Source organism: Dermacentor andersoni, chromosome 6 (genome assembly GCF_023375885.2).
Source record: "Dermacentor andersoni chromosome 6, qqDerAnde1_hic_scaffold, whole genome shotgun sequence".
Taxonomy (NCBI): domain Eukaryota; kingdom Metazoa; phylum Arthropoda; class Arachnida; order Ixodida; family Ixodidae; genus Dermacentor; species Dermacentor andersoni.
Genome location: NC_092819.1, coordinates 160,554,026 through 160,577,756, shown reverse-complemented (window position 1 = coordinate 160,577,756; position 23,731 = coordinate 160,554,026). Strand labels below are relative to the sequence as shown.

Genomic DNA, 23,731 nt, shown 5'->3' with positions numbered 1-23,731 from the left:
GTCTCGTCTTGCCACCTTGCGCTTCTTTGTACTGCACGCTGAGCTTCGAAGAGAACGACGGAACGACGAGGAATTTGACTGCCCCGTGCCCTTGGTCCGCGTCCGTGCAGAACAAGCTTCTCGGTCCCCCTTTGACCGGTGGCTCGAACGTTTTCGATGCGTCAACATCGTCAGAGACGACCGCACCTTCTTCCTCGCGCCCTGCCCTTTTCGGTTTCTCGCCATCTTTGGCGGCGCTACATTAGTTACCGTCTTTCGGTCTTTACCGCGCTTCTTTTTACGGCGCTTTCTCTTCGCACTCACTTTCATGTCGCCTTCTCGTGCCTCGTGCTGGCCGGTACACATTTCATCGGCCCGGATTGGTCTCTTACTCGCACAGTCTGAGTGATTTACATTTAAATCTACTCTCACTTTGCCTCGACTGGCGCACAGCTCAACCGACTCTGGAACAATGCAGCAGGCTTTACTCGAGTTAGACAACTCGCACTCTTGCGAACTGCCCTCTACTACATTGCCCAGCTCACGCTGTGCATCTGCACACAGCCCGTCGGTATCGATCGCTGTCTCACGCGCACAGTCCGAATGATTAACAACTGAATCATCCCTATCTAGGCTATCTAGACTGGCGGAGAGCCGCACTGATCCCTGAACAATGCAGTTGTTCTCTCGTGAGCTACGGAGCTCGCCACCCCGAGAACTATTCTCAACTGCATCGTCCAGCTCGCACTTCACTTCTGCACGCAGATCTGACCTGACATGGGTGCTCGCGTCTGTCAAGTCCGTAGTATTCTGTACCTCGCTAACGACCTCGCTACCATGAGATGCGACGCACACGCGCGGTAACTGTGCCAACTTGTTCGCAGCTGGCCTAGCTATCTCTACAGTCCTCTGTTGGCACAGCACCTCGTCGCTCTCACTCTGGCCGCTGTTGCCACTAAGGCTTCGTTAGCTGCTAGCACTTCGAGTTCACCTATGAACGTGCTGCTACTCTCACAGGTACTACTACTTTCCTTGGCTTTTGAACAAAATCTGCTATTTACTTCCTGCCACTTTCGCTGCGTCCAGCTTACAGATTTCTCCAGCCGCTGTTGACTTCGCTCGATTGACTGCTCAAAACCTTGAATCTCTTTGTTCAATGCATCAATGTACCGCCTGGTTACTTCTGTTAGGCCTTCTTCCTGTGTAATGCTTTTCAGTTCCTGCCTAGCATTTTCCTGTTCTTGCTCAAATTCTTTCTGTTCTTGCCTAATTGCTTCCTGTTCTCGTTTCTTACTTAGAATTCGTTTGCCCATTTGCTCTATGAATTTCAAATCATTCTCACTTTCGAGAATTGTCTTACGAATTTCTGATTCCGTCAAGTTCTCATCCACGTTTACCTCGATCTCCTCACACAACCACAACAGGTCAGCTCTCGTCAAACACATTAGGACCATGGTCGCTACTTTAAGCTTTGGCTCTGCTGTCACACAATACTTGTTGCGATACCCACGCAAATCAAAATACAAGTAAAAGATCCCAGCGAATCAAATCCAAAAACACAGTGAAATTGAAGCCTGGTAAATCTTACAGCCAAAACCAAACGCTTACCCACTGAAGCAGCACCATATCACCAGTCCTTCCCCGCCGTATCCAGTCAGTTGCAAGAGGTGGTCAATCTCAAGTCGCCTCCAACTTGATCAGGATGCCGGTCGGTCACCATGTGCCAACGTCCGTCAGCTGCCGTTGCTGTCTCCCGAGTCGTAGGCCGATCTAGGAGCCGTAGTCGGATCTCACCGCTGCCATTCAGTTGTCAGATTTGGAGCGGTCGTAGTCGTAGCGAGGACCGTGGGACGACAGGGCTAGGCGAGCAGGATTTATTTACATATTAACAGTTTAAGCAGGATACATTGGCAGACTAGCGCGACTCCCATATGGAGCCCGCAAAACTAACATACAGCAAACAGTTTACGAGCACACAGCTCACTAGTACAATTCTAGTATGACAAGGAGCACTCAGCTCCCGACAACGATCACGACACGAGCACTCCTTAGCAGCCGGCAAACGCTGCTTATAAGCTCTCCGCTTGACGTCATAGTTCGACGTCATCGTTCGGCGGGGACGGAGCAGGAATGGTCGGGAAGGTTCGTCCAAGCATTGTAAACTTGCCGCCGCGCCGCACTATCGTTTACGCCCAAACACACGCAAACACACAGGTGCGAACCCATACACACAAAGGCTCCGGAGTCGATGACCGAGGGCTTCGTAGAACTGTGCTCCGTCTGGCGTGGCGCAGCGGAGTGCCACATTCCTGAACTGACCGCGCGCCACGTGGCTGCCGGTCATCCGCAGTTCTCGGTACTGCCCAGCTTTCAGTGCCGACGTCAGAGGGCTTCGTAGAACTGCTTTGTCCCAGATGGCTCCGCCAAGTACCAATTTCCTGAGCTGATCGCGCGCCACGTGGCCGCCGGTCGACCGCAGTTCTCGGAAGGGCGCCCCGACTGGTGGGCTTGGAACACGTGCAGTGCCACCCCGTATGGCCATTCTTAACAGCCCACAGCGATCCGACTGGCAGGGACCTGCTGAACTGCATCAATTCAACGGGCCTGCTAATCCTGAACACCGGCAGTCCTACTTTTGTTCGTCGGAGGGTACACAGGAGTGCAATAGACCTGTCGCTCGTGAGCGAGCGCTGCCACTACGAGTGGGTCCGCAGCCCTGACACGCAGGGATCGGATCATTACCCGATCTCCCTCGACCCGCTCGGCTTCAACTGCACAAGAACGTGTACGTATCGCGTCACGGACTGGTCCAAGTTCCGATCACTCTGCGCCACACCCCCTCCGGCGAACACAGATTTCGTCACGCATATTTCAAGGTGCGTGAACGCCGCCACCAAATCGTGCGTGGTGCCTGCTGGAACGCCGGCCCCCGATATGAAGCTCCTCAACTTGCGCGCTGTCCGTCGTCGCGCCGAACGCCGTGCCATCAGAAGCGACAAGGTGGAACATTGGTCGATATATAACCGCCTTGACGCTGCATGCCGCCGTCACGCCAGGCAGCGCCGCAACCAGAGCTGGCAGAGCCTTTGTGTGTCGTTGGAAGATAGTCGCGACAAGTCGCGCCCTTGGCGCATTCTCGCTGCCCTCCTTCACCCGAAGATCCCCCGCCACCCTGCACTCTCCATCGCAGTAGCTCAGGGCTTGAGCACACAGCAACTGGCAGAACTATTCGCGGATTCCTTCGCGCGGCCGTTACCCGCTGCACGCCCCGTGAGTGCAGCCTGCGCACTCCCGCCGTACAACAAGGCTCAACTGCTCGCTCCCCTGCGCTCTTTTCCTATGCGTGCAATTTTGGAGCATGTCGAGGTGTTGTGTTCGGCGGACTTTACACTCAGTGAGTTGCGAAGGGTGTTGAACACGCGTAAACGACGTTCCGCGCCTGGCGCCGACGGACTGACACATCAGGTCCTGAGGAACATCGATGCAGCGCAGCTCCCTTCACTGCTCGAGGCATTCAACCGTGTCTGGCGCAGTGGTATCATCCCTGCCGAGTGGAAGGAAGCGATCGTCGTGCCCATACTCGAGCGCGGCAAAGCGGCCACGAACACCAGCTCGTATCGTCCAGTGTCGCTTACCTCGGTAGCCGGCAAAACACTGGAGGTCATGGCTTTGCACCGCCTTGAGTGGATCGCTTCCGCCCTCGACGCTTTCGCCCCCGAACAGAGTGGATTCCGGCGACTGCGCTCAACAGCAGACTCACTCGCGGACGTTGTGGCTACGCTCGAGGACGCGGCAAGTCGCCGTGAGGCTGGATATCTCGTGCTGCTTGACGTGCAAGGCGCATTCGATGGTCTGCCCCATACCACCATCACTTAAGCACTACGTGAGCTGCATGTCACCGGCCGCATCTTCGACTACGTCGCGGCCTTCCTCAGTGACCGCACGCTCAGAGTCCGAGTTGGCAACGCGCTCAGCTCCACCCGAAGCGTGACTTTCGGCGTTCCACAGGGTAGCGTCATCAGCCCGTTTCTATTCAACCTCGCACTGGCAAGGCTCCCTGATCACATTCCGAAGATCACAGCACACGAAGTCCATGTGGCGATTTACGCCGACGACATTGCGCTGTTTGCGTGCGGGCCCACGGACCCCGGCTATCCAGTACGAGAATCACTGCAGTCGGCGATCAATGCCGTGGATGAACACCTTACCAGCATAGGGCTACAGCTCTCGGCATCAAAAACTGAGGCGCTGTTGGTGCATCCCCGGTCTCGTGCGCGCTTCGAAGTACCTCCTCTCATGCTGCGTGGAAGCCCCCTCCCGTGGCAGAGAAAAGTACGTTATCTCGGCCTCAATATAGACTGCCGGCTCAACTTCGACGCCGCCGTCTCCCAGCTATGTAAGGACTCGAAGAAGGTGGCCGGCGCCGCACGCTCTCTGCTCGCCCGTGGTCGTGGATGCACACCGCAACTTGCGCTCCGAGTCTACAACTCGGTCGCAACGTCGTGTGTGCTCTATCCACTGCCCATTACCAACGTCAGAGCCGCCAACTGGAAGGCGATCGATATGGAGCACCGCACCGCAATCCGCCAACTTTACGGGCTTCCTCGCAACTGGCAAATAGGAGCAACTCTCGCCGAAGCGGGAGACTGGCCGCCCTCACTTCGTGCACGGAAGCAAGCGATGAACCACATCGAGCGCCTTCAACGTTCGCCACAGGGACAACGCCTCGTGTGTCGCCTCCATACCCTCGAAGGCTCGGGCATGGGCCAGCGTGCCACCGAGTTCAGCGCACTCGTCGCGTCGACGCCGCAACTCCTACCCCTGCCGGTCTCGCCGCACGCCTCCGCGCTACTCGATGTCAACACCACGGTGCCAGTCCAAGCGTCGAACAGCTGTTTGTGCTATGCAGCAGGAAACGGCCGCACTTCTGCACGAGCGCTTGGGGGGCCGGCTGCTCATTTACACCGATGGCTCAGTGGCGAGTGATGGTTCCGGTGCGGCAGCGTGCACGGCGCCGGATATTTGTGCTACACGGCAGTGCCGCCTTCGTGTTGTGTCGTCGTCGACGGTGGCCGAGCTTGCTGCGATCGACCTAGCAGCTGATCTTCTGCTTCAACAGTGCAGTGTTGTTTCTGCCGCGATCCTTTCGGTCTCGCGCGCGGCACTGTGTATGCTGGCGAAGGATTACCTGAGACCTCCGTTGGTGCAGCGCGTCCGCTCAAAGCTCCGCCATCTCGTCAGTGAGGGCTGCGATTTGGCGTTGCAATCAGTGTTGCCAGGTCGGACAACGCGGCGTAGCCCAAAGCTAAAGAAACTGTAGCCCAAATGTAGCCAAACACAAAAAAGAGCAAAACAAATTTGTAGCCAAATATAGCCATTGTTATTTTCAGTTTTATCTGTATATCCATTTTCACATTCGACTACGGTAATCCCTGTTTGTACAACGTCCCGTCGTAAAAAAAATGCCCGTGATGCCGTGACGTACGGTCGACCCTTGACATCTACAATAGCTACATGATGCTTGCACACAGAACACTTTTCTGTTGGCCCCGAAAACTCAACTTCCAGCGTATCGCTGCTGAGGGAGAACGTATCGAAATGAGTGTCGGTGGGAGCACAAACAAAAAACTTGGAGGAGGCTTGGAGGACAACTGGCCAGAAAGTGTTGTGGGACGTTGATGGAAATGAACTGATCATGATTTATGGTGATAGAAACAGGCGCGCTGTTCGGGATTTAAGTAGGGATTATAATTTTAAACTGGCAAAGAAAATCTCAAAGGCCAGTAAGTGGCGAGGCCTGACAATAAAACCTTGGTACTTCCGATGTAGTCTATGAGATTACTGTAAGTAAGTCCGCTGTTATTAAGTACTACATAATTATTGCTTAATATTGCAGTTGCTATAATATTAGACACTCGCGCTTTATTTTATGCTTCGGAACTCAAAAGCGCACGCAGGGCTACGGCAACACGCTGAACTGCGTATCACGCGTAAAATCGTCGTTTCGTTTTCAATCCGATTGGTTTCGGTTTGACGTTTAAATATCAAAGCACTTGGGCCAGAAACAATGAAAACACATGACAATTACCGCAAAAGTACTTAACGCTTCGGCAAACATGAATCGCAGGAACGTCGAATTGCTAGACAAAATACTTTGTCACAATTACGGCCGCACTGTCGTCTGCCTCCCATAATGCCGGCGTATAATCATTATCGTGCTCACCTACCACCGCTTTGAGCATGGCTTTGAGCACGTTGCCAGTGAAAGACTACATCTTCACTGCATATAAAAATATTCTGATAAAAAATGTTCCACGGCGTTTTCCGCGTTACTACTCCTTGATTACACACTCTGACTGGTAAAATTTCCATTGCATTAAAGAATAGGTACCATGAAAATTGCTTCTCAGCTCTTTAATATTAAGATTTAAGAGTGGAATGGTGATAGCATTCAAAGATCCCTGACTGCTTCTCACGCTTCCCGGCAAATGCAGCGTATGCAACCATAATGTTTACCTGCGAACGCTGGAGGCGAACAATATGAACGAAGGCGAGCTTTCTAGTTCTCTTTTTTTTCCACTCGCACGGCAGGCGCAGCCGCTGCTGCGGAGGCGAGTGCCATCCGGATGGTGCTGCATGGAACTGAGCGGGGCGCGCCACTCCTGTTTGGCAGTAACCGCTTGTCCTCGTTTTTTTCCTGTGTCCCCTGTCCTTCTTCGAGCTGCACCACTCAGTCTCATGGAAAACCAACTAGCCCAAACCATCGCCCCCCTATAAGACGTCGAACGGCAGCTGGAAAAGGGGCACGTGTTCGAGGTTCCGCGTAACAAACATGCTTTCTCGTATATTGAAATTACAATTCGACGCTACCATGTCTGTAGGTTGAGTGTAAGTCATACTTTACGAATTTTCTTACGCGTTTTACTTTGAAAAAAAAAACGATTATTACAGTAATGCATATGCGCCAGCCGAAGGGCCTACGTGGTTCGGGATCAATTTTTTCACACGGACAACGGCGTCGACGCCGGATTTTCTCCGACATGGGACCCTTAACGCCTGCCGCGTTAAAGTTCATTTCGCACGCAAAGGAAAAGGGCTGTAAAGAGCTTACCGTGAGAAACGCGGACTAGGTCGAAAACTGTGCCCAGCGCGATACCTCAGATGCCTTCGCCCTGCACACTGGACCGTGTCATCTACCCGTGCTTCCCTTCTTTCATGTCGGCGCCACGATCGCCCAACCATATTGCTCTCCGTTTCTCAGCATAACCATGTTAGTACAGTGTACTGTGAAACACCCTCCACTCACAGGTTCATCCCGATGCCCGGTGAGTGGGTGTCGGCATGAGACAAAGATGAGAAGACATTGCTGGAGTAAATGTTAGCGTGGTGAAGCGCGGTGTAAATTTAAGTGCGTCAAGGATAAAATCATCGGCTCAAAGAACGATGCACTGAGGAAAGGGGGGGGGGGGGGTCATTTCGCGCACACGCACAGCCGCGCTGCTGGCTCAGCCATCTAAAACATAGAGTTCAAGATTTGTTTCTACTCTATGAGAGTCACCTCTGGAGCGTGGATTAAGGTGCCACTCATAGCCCCAACAAAGCCAAGTCGCAGATTTTCAGTAGCCCAAATATAGCCCCGTAGCCAACTCGCCCAAGTCGACGCCAAAAATGTTTTTCTGTAGCCCAATTTGGCTATATACAGCCAAACCTGGCAACACTGGTTGCAATGTGTTCCGGCGCACATTGGCCTGCAAGGGAACGAAGCCGCCGACGCTCTCGCAAAGCAGGCTCATTCCTATCGCTTCCCCCTCGCCACCTCGGTCAGCGGTTTCGACGTGGCGAAAACAACTATTCTGCGCTCGCTCCGCGCGCAGCATCCGGACCAGCGCGTCGCAAATAAAGTTTGTAACCGTCGCCGCAGGTGCGTCACTTCGACTCCTCCCCCGCGTGGGCTTCTCTCGGGCGGACCGCTCCTTCCTGCTTCGCCTGCGCGTCGGCTGCTACAAGTCGGCTGCGAGAACGCACAGGCTTCAGGGAATTGGCCGCCCCACGGGCAGCAATGGTGGCGATTTGGAGACGCTCGACCACTTGCTACTTTACTGCCCTGCCTTCGGTGTGGAGCGCACGGACTTGTGTATAGTATATCGACGACTGGGACTGACTTGCGATACGGCGACCGCACCAGGGGCGTAGCCAGGGGGGGGGGGGGGCTGGGGGCTTCAGCCCCCCCCAAAATTTTTTCGTGCTGTCCATTCACCGCCGACCAAAGCAAGCCCCGGCGCCGGAAATCATTCTGGATTTTGTCTAGAACGTCTTTTTCACGCTCAAAAAGCCATTTCACCCAGTGAAGCATCCAGTGAAGACACTAAAGCCAGCCAAGGTAACTACGTTCTTATTTATTTTTTCTACTTTGACTTTTAATCGCGAGGACACATTGATCCCCTTCAATTTTTTTGTTCTCGCTCCCCTGCCCGCGGGCTGCGAGAGCCAGCCAGAGCGCATGCATTTTTCTCGTGTTGCCCCGACCACCGCGCGGCGCACTTCGGTGCACATTCGGTTTTCTCTGGCCGAGTGCATTTTCGTCTGGCAGTTTTAGACGCTTTCTGGCTAGCAGACGAGGAAAAGAAACAATGGTCGCTCGCCGCCATCACTGTGGGGACGACGGATTGCACCGCGTTCGCTTGACCGCAACCTCTCCAGAATGTCTTGCCTCGCCGGTGTAGGATACCGAGCAGTATGCGCATGGTTCTTGGTGGACCAAGCGTCTTGTGTTTTCTTCGATATTCCTTTAATAGCCACATTAGTTGCCCAAAGTAGGCATTCGATTGTGACCAACATACTTTCCTTTGCGTTTTTTTTTTCATTATGGTGCCCCCGCCCCACAAAAGAAAAAAAAAAAAAACGTTGAGGCGCAGCAAATTGTCGCGTGGTGAAAGTTCTATTTTGTTACTTATTTTGCGGAAAGTAATGGGCCATGGGACGCTTCAGCTGCGGATACTCTTATTATATTATTGCAATAGCAATTATATGGAGACTCTAGGCGCATTCCTGCCGTCGCCGTTGCCCTCATGTTCCGCATAAATTCTAAGGGCGATAACATCGTGACCGTGCACCGCATGCTGTATGTGCGAGTGAAAGCATGTGAGGGGTGAGGGGGAATGGGTGAGCCGACGATGGTGGCTCAGTCTTGCGTGCGCAAGGGAGAAAAGTGAGGAGCAAGCGCGCCGCCTTCGGTCGCGCACAATACATCGGGGGGAGTGGATGGAATGGGGGCGGGATCTAGGATTCTGTGAATCTGTGATTGCGTAACATGTTTATTTGCCTTGTTTGACCCATTATATAGCGTGACTCTTTCTTAGATACGTAGATTTATTGGAGACTTATACGTATGTTTTGTGTATACGTGCAGTGAACTATGTTTCCGGTGGCACTTTTTTGCCCGTTATCAAGCTGTGTCTTCGCATTTGTATATTCCATTGTATCTTCGCATTTCTAATGTACGAGGGCAATCAAATGAAAGTGAGCCTACCCACCCCGCGCAATTATGGTTCTGTTCATTATCTGCAAGGCCTGCGCGTAGCACACAGGCATCTGTGATTTACAAAAGTGACACGCAGGTTTGAGGATAAATGTTCTTTAACGCTCTCATACACTGGGATGAACATGGTTGCGTGACGTAATGGACGCTCCAGAAGTGGAGCAGCGTAGTGCCGTGAGGTTTTTGACAGCTGAAGGTGTTTCTCAAAAAGGAATTAAGTCACCGTATGGCTGCCGTGTACGTCGAACATTGCATTTCATTGGCCACTGTGAAGCGTTAGAACAAACCGTTCAAAGAACGACGTGAAAGTTGCAAAGACGATCCCAGACCGGGCCAAAGCCATCGTGCAATCACACCTAACAAAATTGCAAAGGTTGATGAGCTGATGACACAAGAACGGAGGATAAGCATCGATGAACTGCCAGAGCGTGTGAACATCGCTCACGGTTCGGTTCACCGTCACCGTTCACGCCGTAATTCATGAACATTTCGGCTATCGGCTCTTGTATGCGCAATGGATGCCCAAGATTTTGGACCACCGCCAGAATACGGAGATGTTCGGCGCTGCCTTCACTCATCTGATCCGGTATGACAATAAGAGTGACGATTTCTTGTCTGAAATTGTGATCGGAGACGAACCATCATGCCACTACTACGAGCCTGAATCACGACAGCAAATCTTATAATGGAAACATTTGAATTCACCACCCCAAAAGAAAGCAAAGGCCGTCATTTCCGCCGGACAGGTATTGTTGACTTTTATTTTTCGATTGTCAGGGGCCATTACTGATAGAATTTGCTAAATTTTGAGACTATCAATTGTTTCTGATATTGCTAAACGCCGGATCGGCTACGTGTCGCAATCAAGAACAAACTACGTGACAAATTGACGAATGGGGTCATCTTGTTCCACGACAATGCCCGTCCCTACGTCGCTGATGTGGTTAATACAAAACTGGCAAAGTTCAAGCGGGGAACGCTGCAACATCCGCCAGACAGCTCAGACCTGTTGCCTTGCGACTTCCCCATTTTTGGGCGACCGAAAAAACAGCTCAAGGGAACCAGATTTGTCTCGGACGATGACGTGAATGTCAGTTGCAGACGTTTTGAAGCAGCAAGCCAAGCAACTCTATGAGACGGGAATTACGCGACTCGTTTGTCAACGGGACAAATGTCTGAATGCAAATGAAGGATACTTTTAAACAAAGTACCCCATTTTTCATATATTTGCACTGGCTCACTTTCATTTGACTCACCCTCGTATATTCTGCAAAACTCCTGCTTTTTATACGTGCTCTCTGTTGCGACTATAATTTCGGTGCAATTACTCACGATACACGACCGGTGACAGCTGCTCCTGCGTAATACATTGGAACAAATGACAGCGTCATTGAGATTTTTCACTGGCCGTTTCATATGTACAAGAATGTAAACAAGGATCTTGAATGACAAAGTTTCATTAACATATTTGTCCTCAACTTGTTCATTTCATGGCCTTTGCATTTTTCATATCAGCGGCATGGAATGCTTTGGTGGTTTCGAACTGATGTAGTTCTAAAGTTCGTGTGATATTTTCTTTACTTATTAAATAGACGAAAAACATGGAAGCATTGACACCAGTTATGTTGGGCACAATTTCTGGCACATATGAGTATAATATTTTATGAAAAGAATACATATTTTACTTGTATTGACAGTGCGTAGCGTTCAAGAATTCGTTTGCAGCATCTTTGGCAATGATAATGCAGCTATTATTCATGTATTTGATCCATAGGCAAATTGTTTAAGAGGAAGCTTTAACTCGGGCTGAACTCCGACGTGGCCTATTCAGATACATGTAAAACGTAGAAACGCTTTTCTGAGATAACTCCTGAATCGCTTTTAATGAAATTTGTCGCATTTCAGAGAGTAAGTTGAATTCTAGTGTCTGTTGGAAGCGGAATTTCGATTTAGGGCCTGAACTTTGTTTATTTAAAATATTTTGAAAAATTCGAAACTTCGAAAAAAATAGTAACACGAAGTTTACAAATTAATAGCTCTGCATCAAGAACAGATATCCCGCTTCTGTAAACAGCATCCATTGCACCATTCAAAGCGGACAAATTCGATATGTCTATTTGTATCTTACGGGAATTGGTTATGTTATGTACAAGGGTTCTGCAAAAGCCGTGTTTCCATAAGACTTCATTTTTTTAGACTCATGTGTAACATATCAACTTTGTCCGCTGTAGATGTCCTGTTATCTGCAAATCACAGAATTGTGATATCAATTTTTATTGCTGATATACAGAGTTGTAAACTGCATTGTGTCGTTTCCTGAAAATTTTCGATTTTGCCACTTTTCAATAAAATATTGACTACCTAAATCGAAAATTCGAAACAAACAGTCACTAGAATTTAAGATTTTCTTTTAAATGCAACAAACCTCATCAAATTTTGTGCAGTGGTTGCCGAGAAAAACCAATACTCCTTCTACATGTATTTAGACAAGAGCATCCGACCTAATGTTTCCTCTTAGGAGGAGGCCGAGCTGCAACGTTAGCCCCCCCCCCGAACGAAATTTCTGGCTACGCCACTGGACCGCACTGCTATTCCCTGCAGCCCACTCGTCCATCGTGAAGCACGCTCTTTCGGCACTGCTACACTACTGCAATGCGACGCACTTGAGAGCGCGGCTCTGAGGCCCGCACTCGCATTTTCATCTGTTTTTTTTTTTGCCCTTGCCACGTTCCTCCTGTCTTTCTCTCCTTCCCCTTTTTCTCCCCATTCCCCCTTCCCCGTGCAGTGCTGTTGAGGTGTCCTCCTGTGAGATACAGTTACGGCACTGCACTCATCCCTTCCGTCTCCTTTTCGAAAATCACTTCACAGTAGTTTTTTAGTGTGAGCAAGTAGACAGCAGCGGACGGCGCAACTTCACCACGGGAGACCAGGCTGGTCAGGCAGGCCGACGACGACGGGTATGACATCGTTCTGTTTGTATATATTTTGTAGTGTTAACACAAAGTAAAATATCAAGTGGATAAACCTAGTTGTTTAAATGCTACTTCTCGTCGTCGTACCTGTGGATTTGGACTTGCCCCTGCCAGAGCTCATCCCCATTCATCTTCGTCTCCCTGGTGAGCTGATGCGTCTGATATCTAACGGCTGCGTCACTTCGCTACACTATATATATATATATATATATAGATATATGTCACCATAGTAAGGGGAGTTGGTGGGGGAGAGGGCATCGCCGGGCTTATGAGCAGATACGGCGACGCGTCGCCGCCTGCAGACGCCAATCTCTGGTTGGCTGTATTATGCGCGCGTTTCTTGTCCGCGCAAGCCACTGCATGCGTTTTAATTGAAGTTGCGTCGTCGCTCCAAAATGTATCCGCTGCCGCCACCGGGCCGCTGAAAGCGCGCCATTGTAACTTTAGCTGGTCGATCGTATCTCAGCAAGCCGAGAAGATTCCCCACCTAAGGAGGAGTACAGTCGCGATCGATTTAAAGGTGATCGCTCGAGCGGCGACCCAAACTATGAGCATCGCCACGTTAGGTCATCACCGTCAGTCGAGAGGGAAACATCAGATAGCTTCCATCTCTCTCTTTTGCTGTTCGCTGAGCAGCTGTCACCACCGTCTGGCAATTCACAGCTTTTCGTCATCCTTCACGAGATAACCTGCGAATTAATTTCGACTGCCTTCTCAGCTATTGCACAGAGGCGTCATTGTTAGCCAATGTATGCATGAGGCAGCCACGCACACACATCATTGCCATGAAAGGGTAACAAGCAGAAAAATGTCGCGAGTTAGTTTTGGGGGTTACGGTTGCAGTCTGGACGAGCGTAAAAGGGGAAGAAGGCAGCGCAATTTTTATCTTCGCAGTTCAGAAATCGGCCGCTATGCAGCTTGGCAAGCCTTCCGGTTGCAGCTCGAGCGATCACCTTCAAATTGATCGCGACTGTACATATCTTGCACCGTGGCCGATACACACCACTCGCGCTTTTTGCGGAGCGCGGCGTTCCCTGCTCGGAGTGCTATCGTCGGCAGAATGCCTCGTTCGAAGAGGCGCTACTCATTATCAGGCTTTCACGCTGCTGTGCTCAGATATTTCCACTGCGTTATCGCGCCTCTCTATTGGCGGACACAGGCGTTGTTTGAGAGGTCTTACACTGTGAAAGTGTATAAGCGCATTTTGTGTATTGCCGCTTAGTCTTCTGCAACCATGCCGCCAGCTGGAGAGAGTGCTGAACGAACAAAAATCTCCGATCGCGCCCCTGGTGACAACGAACGCAAATTACGATAATCGGCCCGCGCGCTGGTGCGCAGCCAGCGAGGACGCGCATGCGCACTGCGATACTCTCGACAGCAGGCACCGAGCCGCCAGACAGCGAGCGTATGCACACGGCCACGGGCTCGCATGGTCTCCAAATTTATGAACGCGACTGTACATGCAGCTTTGCTCTAAATCTGGCCTGAACACGAACCCATGGTTATCTCGCTCACTGTCTCAAAGCAGTTAGAGCAGCTCGCGTGCAATGCTAAGCATTTTTACGGTTTTGTTACAGGAAGTCGCAAAAGTAGCACAGTGACCCAACCTGAAAAATTGTACCACCCTTGAGTGAAGGCACTGAAAGGCTTGAAAAGCCTCTTGGCGCTTGCGAGATCCCTTTAGTATATTGGCGATGTCATGATCGCACAAGGTTTTCTCACTTTGTTTTTATCACAATCATGTAGTCCAGTTTATCTCACCTAGCATTCAGCGCACGTCATTATACGTATTGAAGCAAGCTTTGTTCACCAATAGCAGCCATAACGTTTCTAGATGGGGAGAAATGTACATTATATATATGCAACAAGATACAATGGCGTGACTTGTTTTCTGAGCGTCGTACAAATCTGAACACGGGTAGAGATTTGTTCTGGAAAAAGAACAGCAAAAGTCACACTTTGGCTTATATTGCGGTCTTTAGCACACTGCTTTAGTATCTTAAACAAGTCTGTTTTAAGTTAATTGCTTTTATGGAGGCACGATTATGGAGGATCGTGATGGATGGAGTATTGTTAAGGATACACGGGTAGATTTGCGCGAGGGTAGCCTTCTAGGTCGTAGTTCAGATTTTCTTTTCTTCGATTGCGCTATCGTGAACAAGGGTACGAAGCCATGGAGCTGGTAAGTTGTCCGCTGCCATATAGCGCTAATTATGTAGCATACGTTGTTATTGTACTACACAGAGGGCGTAGCTTAGCCAGCACATGCTTTTACTAGGTGCAGATATATTTTGCGAAGAGAAGCTCTTCATGACAAATATGAACGATTTTGACTTCTGAATACGCTTTGACTGAGAGTAGGGCGTTCGCTGTGTCGGCAGAATGCAGTTTAAAGTAATAGTTTAACGGAAGCCTGCAAGGTGGAGACAAGTAATAAAAGGAAAATGAGACATCCTACCCAATAGTAGTAGTTGCTACAAAGGAAACCCATACGGGTTCCTCGAAAGAAAAGCCTCCCAATTAAAGAAATATTCGTCCTGGTCCGGCACTCAAACTTGGGAGCTCAGTTCCAAAGCATATTGACCAACAGCTGCTTTAAGCATCCAGTGGCAGCAATAAATGGCACAATCGCAAGAGAGAACGAAAGCGTTTTACACTGGCGTTGCATCGGACAAGGGCAACGAATTGTGAGGTGCTCATTAATGGAAACCATTTCGATGCGTGACTTTCATCCTGGCATACGCTTCGTTCACAAATAAGGGTACAGCTTCTATTGGATGTTCGCGCTCGAGCCAGCGGCACCAGGTTGTCATAAAAGCGTAGAACGAGTTTGACTGCATAACGAGATACCAGCGCCACGGCGACGAGAATAGTTGAGATGCTTCGCGTTGATCGCCCACATTTCTTCATGACGCTTCGGTTATTCAAGTACTATGCCACGCGCCTTACGTTCGGTCATCGCAGCATAAGGCGAATGAATATGAAGCTGCAGAAGCTCGACACACGGCATTCGCTTCGGTACACGCACGTACACGAGCAGCGGAAACACACCCAGTTGTTGAATAAGTAGGTGCTACACACAGACAGACGCATTGCTTCTCGCGTGTACCGGGGAAACCTTGGCATTATCGCAGCCCTTTCACGCTGGGCAAGTGTCTATAGACAGTGAAATTTAAAAAAAAAACAGCTCGCGTGAATAGAAATACCTCTCAAAGCGACTTGATCTGCGCAAGCCAAGTCTCTGGTGTACATAACGTATGAATCATCGGCGAGACATTAAAGAGCTCCGATTTTTGTGCTAGTACGTGATACTAAAAGAAATTTGTCAACGAAACTAGCCTCAAGAGGCACCTAGCTGGAAGCAGACAGCCAAACCAAAGCGGCAATGCAAATGCGCAGTTACTCTCCTAGAAAAGCACAAAAATCTGCTTCTGCAATTTTCGTAGCCTTCCGTCATGGCTCCTAGCACAGCACACAATAACGTCTAAAATACTATAAAATCCATGCGCCAGAAACCAACAACAAATTTTAATGTCTCACTTGGTCGCTGCTCGTCCCTACGTTGTCGGAGCCCTCGGGAACCTGCGATTATGAAAGCCAACATTTCAGCTTGTATTCAGTCAGGATTTTTAAAGAATCTTAAAACTTATGATGCTCACTCCAACTTGCTGAACCAAAACTCGGAAACATAAATATTGTCACGTGGTGGTGACGTTGAAGAACACAGTCAATACTGTGAAAGACAAAACTAACTTTTATTGGGTGAACCTGTGCCCACAAAAACAGGCTACACTTATAGCACAACGATAGTGGCGAAAACGGTCGGCGATCGTCGAAAATCTGATCAACGGTTCAAGCGCGTCGGCTTGTATACATCAATCGTCGAATGTTCCAGACTAATCGTTGGGACCCGCGTGCTTTCCACAAAGTCGCGTCAGGTGATGAAGTCAGATAACATAAGGTTCGGTGACAACAGACAGCGGATAGAAGCATCGATAACTTTCCAGAAACTTCGGATACATACAGGCGTGTCCCTCGCTGTGCGATAACATTTGTTAGGCGGCGAAACGTGGTCGCCCGATAAACATAAGTACACTTGTCATTACCCCCCCTCTTAAAAAGCATCCACACGATGCTGCAAACGAAAGTAATAAAGAAAAGCACTCGTAGCAAAGAAAACAACAAAATAAGGAAGTTCGTCAGCGTCCGTAAAAGGGTTTAAGGCGCACCACGTGGACCACTTCAGGTCGTGCGCGGCGCCGTTGTGAAGGCGAAATGCCGTCTGGCACGACGTCATAGTCCAGTGCGCCAATACGTCGGATGAACGTGTAGGGTCCGATATAGCGTCGCAGTAGTTTCTCACTGAGTCCTCGTCGGCGTATCGGGGTCCAAACCCAAACACGGTCGTCGGACTGATACTCGACGAAGCGTCATCGGATGTTGTAGTGTCGGCTGTCGGTCCTCGGCTGGTTCTTGATCCGCAGGCGGGCGAGCTGTCGGGCTTCTTCGGTGCGCTGGAGGTAGGTAGCGACGTCAAGATTCTCTTCGTCAGGGACGTGCGGCAGCATGGCGTCGAGCGCCGTCGTCGGGTTCCTGCCGTAAACCAGCTTAAATGGCGTGATCTGCGTTGTTTCTTGCACCGCCGTGTTGTAAGCGAATGTTACGTAGGGCAGGACCGCATCCCACGTCTTGTGCTCGACGTCGACGTACATTGCTAGCATGTCGGCGAGGGTCTTGTTCAGGCGCTCCGTGAGACCATTCGTCTGCGGATGGTAGGCAATTGTCGTCCTGTGACTTGTCTGGCTGTATTGCAGAATGGCTTACGTGAGGTCTGCTGTAAAAGCCGTTCCTCTGTAGGTGATGAGGACCTCTGGAGCACCATGTCGCAGCAGGATGTTCTCGACGAAAAATTTCGCCACTTCGGCTGCGCTGCCTTTCGGTAGAGCTTTAGTTTCCGCGAAGCGGGTGAGATAATACGTCGCCACGACGACGCACTTATTTCCGGAAGTTGATGTGAAAAAGGGTCCCAACAAGTCCATCCCGATCTGCTGAAAAGGTCGGTAAGGAGGCTTGATCGGCTGTAGTAATCCCGCTGGCCTTGTCGGTGGTGTCTTACGTCGCTGACAGTCTCGGCATGTCTTGACGTAACGGGCAACATCGGCGGTTAGGTGCGGCCAGTAATACCTTTCTTGTATCCTCGATAGCGTCCGAGAGAAACCGCGGTGCCCAGCGGTCGGATCGTCATGTAGGGCGTGCAGTACATCTGGACGCAGCGCCGACGGAACAACAAGAAGGTAGTTGGCGCGGACTGGTGAGAAGTTCTTCTTCACGAGTAGGTTGTTTTGAAGCGTGAACGAAGACAATCCACGCTTAAGCAACAGCAGCTCAGAAGTCTGCTCCGACGATACAAAGGCTGCTTTTCGACGTCATCGAGGATTCGACAAACACCAGTCGCCAAGCATCGCATATTCACCGACGAGTGCGCTCGACCACTCCGCCAGAGCCCTGACCGAGTTTCGCCGCGTGAACGTGAAGCTATAAGAGAACAAGTCGACGAAATGCTGCGCGACGACATCATCCAGCCGTCGAAAAGCCCGTGGGCATCCCCTGTTGTCCTGGTGAAGAAAAAGGACGGAACCCTACGTTCCTGCGTCGGTTATCGTCGTCTGAACAAGATCACGAAGAAGGATGTATACCCCCTCCCACGGATAGACGACGCATTGGATCCGCTCTGCAACTCTAAATACTTCTCGTCGATGGACCTCAAGTCTGGCTGTTGGCAAATAGAAGTCGTCGAAAGAGATCGCGAAAAGACCGCCTTCGTCACCCCAGACGGCCTCTACGAGTTCAAGGTTATGCCATTTGGACTGTGCTCGGCGCATGCAACGTTCCATCACGTGATGGACACGGTTTTAGCAGGACTGAAGTGGCAGACCTGTCGCGTTTTCTTGGATGACGTCGTTGTCTTCGTCGGAAATTTCCACGATCACCTGAGGCGGCTTGCAACAGTACCAGTAGCCATCAAGTCATCAGGGCTCACTCTGAAGCCAGAAAAGTGCCGCTTCGCTTACGATGAGCTTCTATTCCTAGACGACGTCATCAGCAAGTCTGGAGTCCGCCCCGACCCGCAGAAGACAGCTGCCATCGCAAAGTTCCCGCAGCCCATCGACAAGAAGGCAGTGCGTAGATTTCTTGGCATGTGTGCCTACTACAGGCGATTTGTCAAGGACTTTTCACGCATCGCTGAGCCGCTGACACAGCTAACTAAATGTGACGTCGAGTTCAAGTGGGAAACGCCGCCGGCCGATACATTTCAAGAACTCAAACGACGCATGCAGTCGCCGCCCATACTTGCGCACTTCGACGAGCACGCCGATACCGCAATCTACACTGACGCCAGTAGCCTAGGCCTCGGTGCCGTCCTAGTCCAGAGAAAAGATGGATATGAACACGTGATAGCTTACGCAAGCCGGTCGTTGTCAAAAGCTGAAGGCAATTATTCTACAACCGAAAAGGAATGCCTCGCCATAGTTTGGGCTACAGCGAAATTTCGCCCTTACCTATATGGCAGGCCATTCAAAGTGGTCAGTGACCATCACGCGTTGTGTTGGCTAGCTAACTTAAAGGACCCTTTAGGACGGCTGGCACGGTGGAGCCTCAGACTACAAGAATACGACATAACTGTAACATACAAGTCCGGACGAAAACACTCGGGTGCCGATTGCCTATCACGCGCTCCTGTTGACCCGCCGCCGCAAAATGACGAGGATGACGACGCCTTCATTGGAATAATAAGCGCGGAAGACTTCGCCGAACAGCAACGAGGAGACCCGGAGCTAAAAGCGCTAGTCGAATATTTGGAAGGGCACACCGGCGTTGTCCCTAGGGCATTTAATCACGGGGAAACTTGGATAAATGTCGTAGTCTGGTTCGGGAAGCATGGTCGTCGGGGTAAATGCGGCGGAATTCGAGAGGACAAACGCATTACTGGTTTCCAGAATTTCCTCGATGTACGCGATCGTCGTGCCCTTGATGTGCTTGAACTCCTGGCTGAAGTTCGTCAGCAACACTTCAGTTTTCCCTCCATGCAGTCGAGCGATCCCTCTTGCGACGCAAATTTCACGGTCTAGCAGTAGACGTTGGTCGCCTTCGATGACGCCTTCTACGTCAGCGGGTGTTTCGGTGCCGACCGAAATAACAATGCTGGAGCGAGGCGGGATGCTCACTTGATCTTTGAGCTCACTCAAGGCGTGGTGACTACGAGGGCTCTCCGGCGGTATCGCTTTATCTTTCGACAGCGTTATTGACTTCGACTTCAGGTCGATCATTGCGCCGTGTTGGTTCAGGAAGTCCATACCGAGAATGACGCCTCGTGAACACTGTTGGAGGATAACGAAGGTGGCAGGGTAAGTCCGGTCATGTAGGGTAATTCTTGCCGTGCAGATCCCAGTCGGCGTAATCAGGTATCCTCCAGCGGTCCGAATTTGAGGGCCTTCCCATGCAGTCTTAACTTTCCTCAACTTGGCGGCGATGTGTCCACTCATTACGGAGTAATTAGCCCCTGTGTCCACTAAGGCGGTAAGTGAGTGTCCGTCGAGAAGCACGTCGAGGTCGGTGGTTCTTTGTCTGGCGTTGCAGTTAGGTCTTGGCGTCGGATCACGGCTGCGTCGTGTTGAACTGAAGTTCGAACGTCGCGTCGTCAAGTCGTCTTTCGTAGGTGTAGTCTTGGCTTCCTGACTTCGTCGGGACGGCGGCGTGTCGTTATTATGTCGTCGAGATTGTCTCTTCGTCGTCTTCGTCGGCGGCGGCGGAGGATCTTCGTCAGTTCGACGAACAGCAACCGCACCTCCATCGGTTGCTGCTTTTTGTTTTTCAGATATGGGCTCGCAGAGCGGCCCTGGGCTGGGCCGCTGTATGGTGGGCACTGCCGCGACAAGTAGCGGCCTGGTGACGGCGAACGGGATGGTCGTCGAGGACTCCACTGAGTGGTGGCGAAGTAGTCGGCGATATCGCTAGGTCGTTCGCCAATCCGTGGTCGCGGCGCGTTAACGGCGAACCCTCGGAGTCCCATCTCCCGGTATGGGCATCGACGGTAGATGTGACCCACTTCTCCGCAGTGGTAGCAGAGCGGGCGGTGGTCAGGAGCGCGCCAAACGTCTGTCTTCCTCGGGTAGCTGCACTGGGCGACGGGTGGGCGTGCTGGCGGCGGCGGTGGTGGTCGACGGAACTGTGTCGTCACTGGGCCTTGCCGTGGGCGCGGAGGGGGAACGTGACGGCGGGCTACAGCGGCGTATGTCATGGCTTGCGGCTGAGGCTGCGGCGATTCAGGGGCCACTCCAATTTGTTGTTGGAGCTCCTCACGTACGGCGTCGGCAATCGAAGCCACTTGAGGCTGTGATGACGGGAACAGCTTCTGTAGCTCCTCCCGCACGACCGCTCGGATAGTCTCTCGCAGGTCGTCGGTGACCAGTGACTGAACTCCGGCGTAGCTTGTCAGATTCGTGCGGCGGTTGAATTGCCGGTTCTGCATTTCCAGTGTCTTCTCGATGCTGATGGCTTCGCGAAGAAACTCGTCGACAGTCTTCGGTGGGCTTCGTACCATTCCGGCAAAAGTTCCTCCTTTGCACCACGCATCAGTAGCCGGACTTTCTTTTCCTCGGACATTTCCGGGTCGGCGTGGCGGAATAGGCGGCTCATTTCCTCCGTGAAGATCGCGGTTGTCTAATTAGGTAGCTGCACCCGGGTTTCTAATAGCGCTTGGGCTCGTTCTCGGCGTATGACGCTTGCGAATGTCTGCAGGAAGCCGCTTGGAGCAGCTCCCAGGTCGTTAAGGTGGCTTCTCGGTTCTCGAACCACGTCCTGGCAACGTCTTCCAATGTGAAGAAGACATGTCGCAGTTTGTTCTCGCTGTTCTAGTTGTTAAAAGCAGAGACCCTCTCGTATGTCTCAAGCCAGCTTACCGGGTCCTCGAACGTTGAACCACGGAACGTCGGAGGCTCCCTGGGCTGCTGCAGCATGATGGGGGACGCTGGGGCGGTCATTGGGGTGGACTTGGTGGCGATCTTCCTGGTCATCTCAGGCAACAGTCCGTGCTGCGGGGGCAGTTGTTGAAGACGGCGGCTTGCTCGATGGTCCGGGACTACGTTGGTGTTCTCTTTGTGGTCCGGGCTTGGATCATGGCTCGTCGGGGGCGTCCGGTACATGAACAAAAAGCACCTCCACATGATGTCCCGTGGTGGTGACGTTGAAGAACACAGTAGCAATACTATGAAAGACAAAACTAACTTTTATTGGGCGAACCTGTACCCACAAAAAGAGGCTACACTTATAGCACAACGATAGCGGCGAACACGGTCGGCGATCTTCGAAAATCTGATCAACGGGTCAAGCGCGTCGGCTTGTATACATCAACCATAGAATGTTCCAGACTCGTTGGGACCGGCGTGCCTTCCACAAAGTTCTACACCAGTCGCGTCAGGTGATGAAATCAGATAACATAAGGTTCGGCGACAACAGACGGCGAATAGAAGCATCGATAACTTTCCGGAAATCTCAGATACATACAGGCGTGTCCCGCGCTGTGCAATAACATTTGTTAGGCGGCGAAACGTGGTCGCCCGATAAATATAAGTACACGTGTCAATATGAGTGCGGTACTCAGTCAGTCCCGCGAAAAAGCACAAGGTGCGGCGAGGTCCAACATATGGCAAAAATTGTTATTCGCCGGACGACAGCATGACACTGCATAAATAGTTGCAGGCTGTATCAGAAAGTAAGTTTCGTAGTCAGAATCAATAGGAATTAGGTTTATTAGCTTCATAATAGAAAATAAATTTGCAGTATGAGGTCCGAGAACATAGGGCTATAGAGAAACTTCCTGTCCAACGTTAGAGTAATTGCTAAAACTAAAGTTATAAGACGGTTGTAAACTCAGTTGTGCTAGAAAAAAAGTAAATACAGTGAATATACGAAAACTATAAGCAATTATTCTAAAAACACAAATCGGAACATCCGTATTTTCAATAAGCAGAACCATTGCTTTTTTAATGTCGCCTAGTGGTAACCGCTGAATTTGATATGACTTTCCTTTTAAACAGTAGACATGCGTAATTAAAGGGTGTGCTACTCGTTAATCACGTTTTACTATCTGAGGTTTGCTGCAACTACTACGCTATCTCGTTTTCTAAGCTCTCGATTGGCTTTTTTTTCTCGTCACAATTCGAGAATGAAACGTCGAACTACCGTATTTTTGGGTGTACAAGCCTCCACCGCATATAACCTTCGCCCCCAATTACAACTACACGGCAGTAAAAAAGAAAAGAGATCAGCGCACATGAAAGAACCACCCAGAGCGACGCTCAGTTCTTCGCAAAAACAGTCTACATTCGCAGAAAGCGCTGCTCATCCACGTCGTATCTCTGGCGAGCGGCTGTATTCCTCCATTCCTCGGCGGTGCGGACAAAACTGGATACCCACATCGGATTTAACCGCAGACGAATCAGTCACGTGATGTGCGACGTGAATCGGATCGCTTCTCAGCTAGCGTTCACACGACAGCGGATGACAGTGCGGACTTGGCAGCCTTGGCAAGGGCAGCGGCGATGGAGGAAACGCGACCGAACCGAAAATCCCAAGGCTGATTGGTCATACCGCCGTATCGTGAAGGGCTTCACGCAGAGCGAGATAGCGCCGTGGAACGGGTCACGTGACTAATTTTGCCGGCGCGGCGTTGGCGATTGGCCGAACACTGACAGCAAAATGGTGACCCACAAAGGGGAGGAGAATTGGTGACCACGAAGGAGGGGAGAAGAGAGCTTGAACACGCAGGAGTGCGGAGTGGGTGAATTCCCCAGGATAGAAGGAAAGTTTAAAATGTCGAAGAACCTTGCCTTCAGGCGCGGCTTCACGGTGGCCCCGCTGTGAAGCCACACTTCAAGGCAAAATTTGTATATTCAAATTTGTTATTTATTTTCTCCAGGGCTAAAAGCTGCGGTCATCAGCTTGACAGAGACCAGGGGATAAAATACAACGCAGGGTTTTGCTTAATGTGCACGTGGAGCCCCACCTCGATGTCCATGCCAAACCATGAACAGGTACATATATGTAGGTAACAGGGCATTAAAAATAAACAATCAGAAATAACAATAGTGTAATACGTCGTACATAATGCTAAGAAGAAATGATAACACAATAAATACAGGAAACTTGTTAGAGTACTAAAGTATGCATTGCTAGATATCTA

At 50.8% G+C, this 23,731-nt stretch overlaps 1 long non-coding RNA gene across 1 annotated transcript in view; it reads right to left on the bottom strand.

The window, feature by feature from the left end:
- The window catches only part of LOC129382715 (uncharacterized), a 73,174-nt gene that overhangs the window by 26,389 nt on the left and 23,054 nt on the right, over positions 1–23,731 (bottom strand). The window contains exon 2 of the long non-coding RNA XR_008610762.2: positions 16,030–16,071. This is a non-coding gene — a long non-coding RNA (uncharacterized lncRNA). The remainder of the gene's footprint in view (positions 1–16,029; positions 16,072–23,731) is intronic.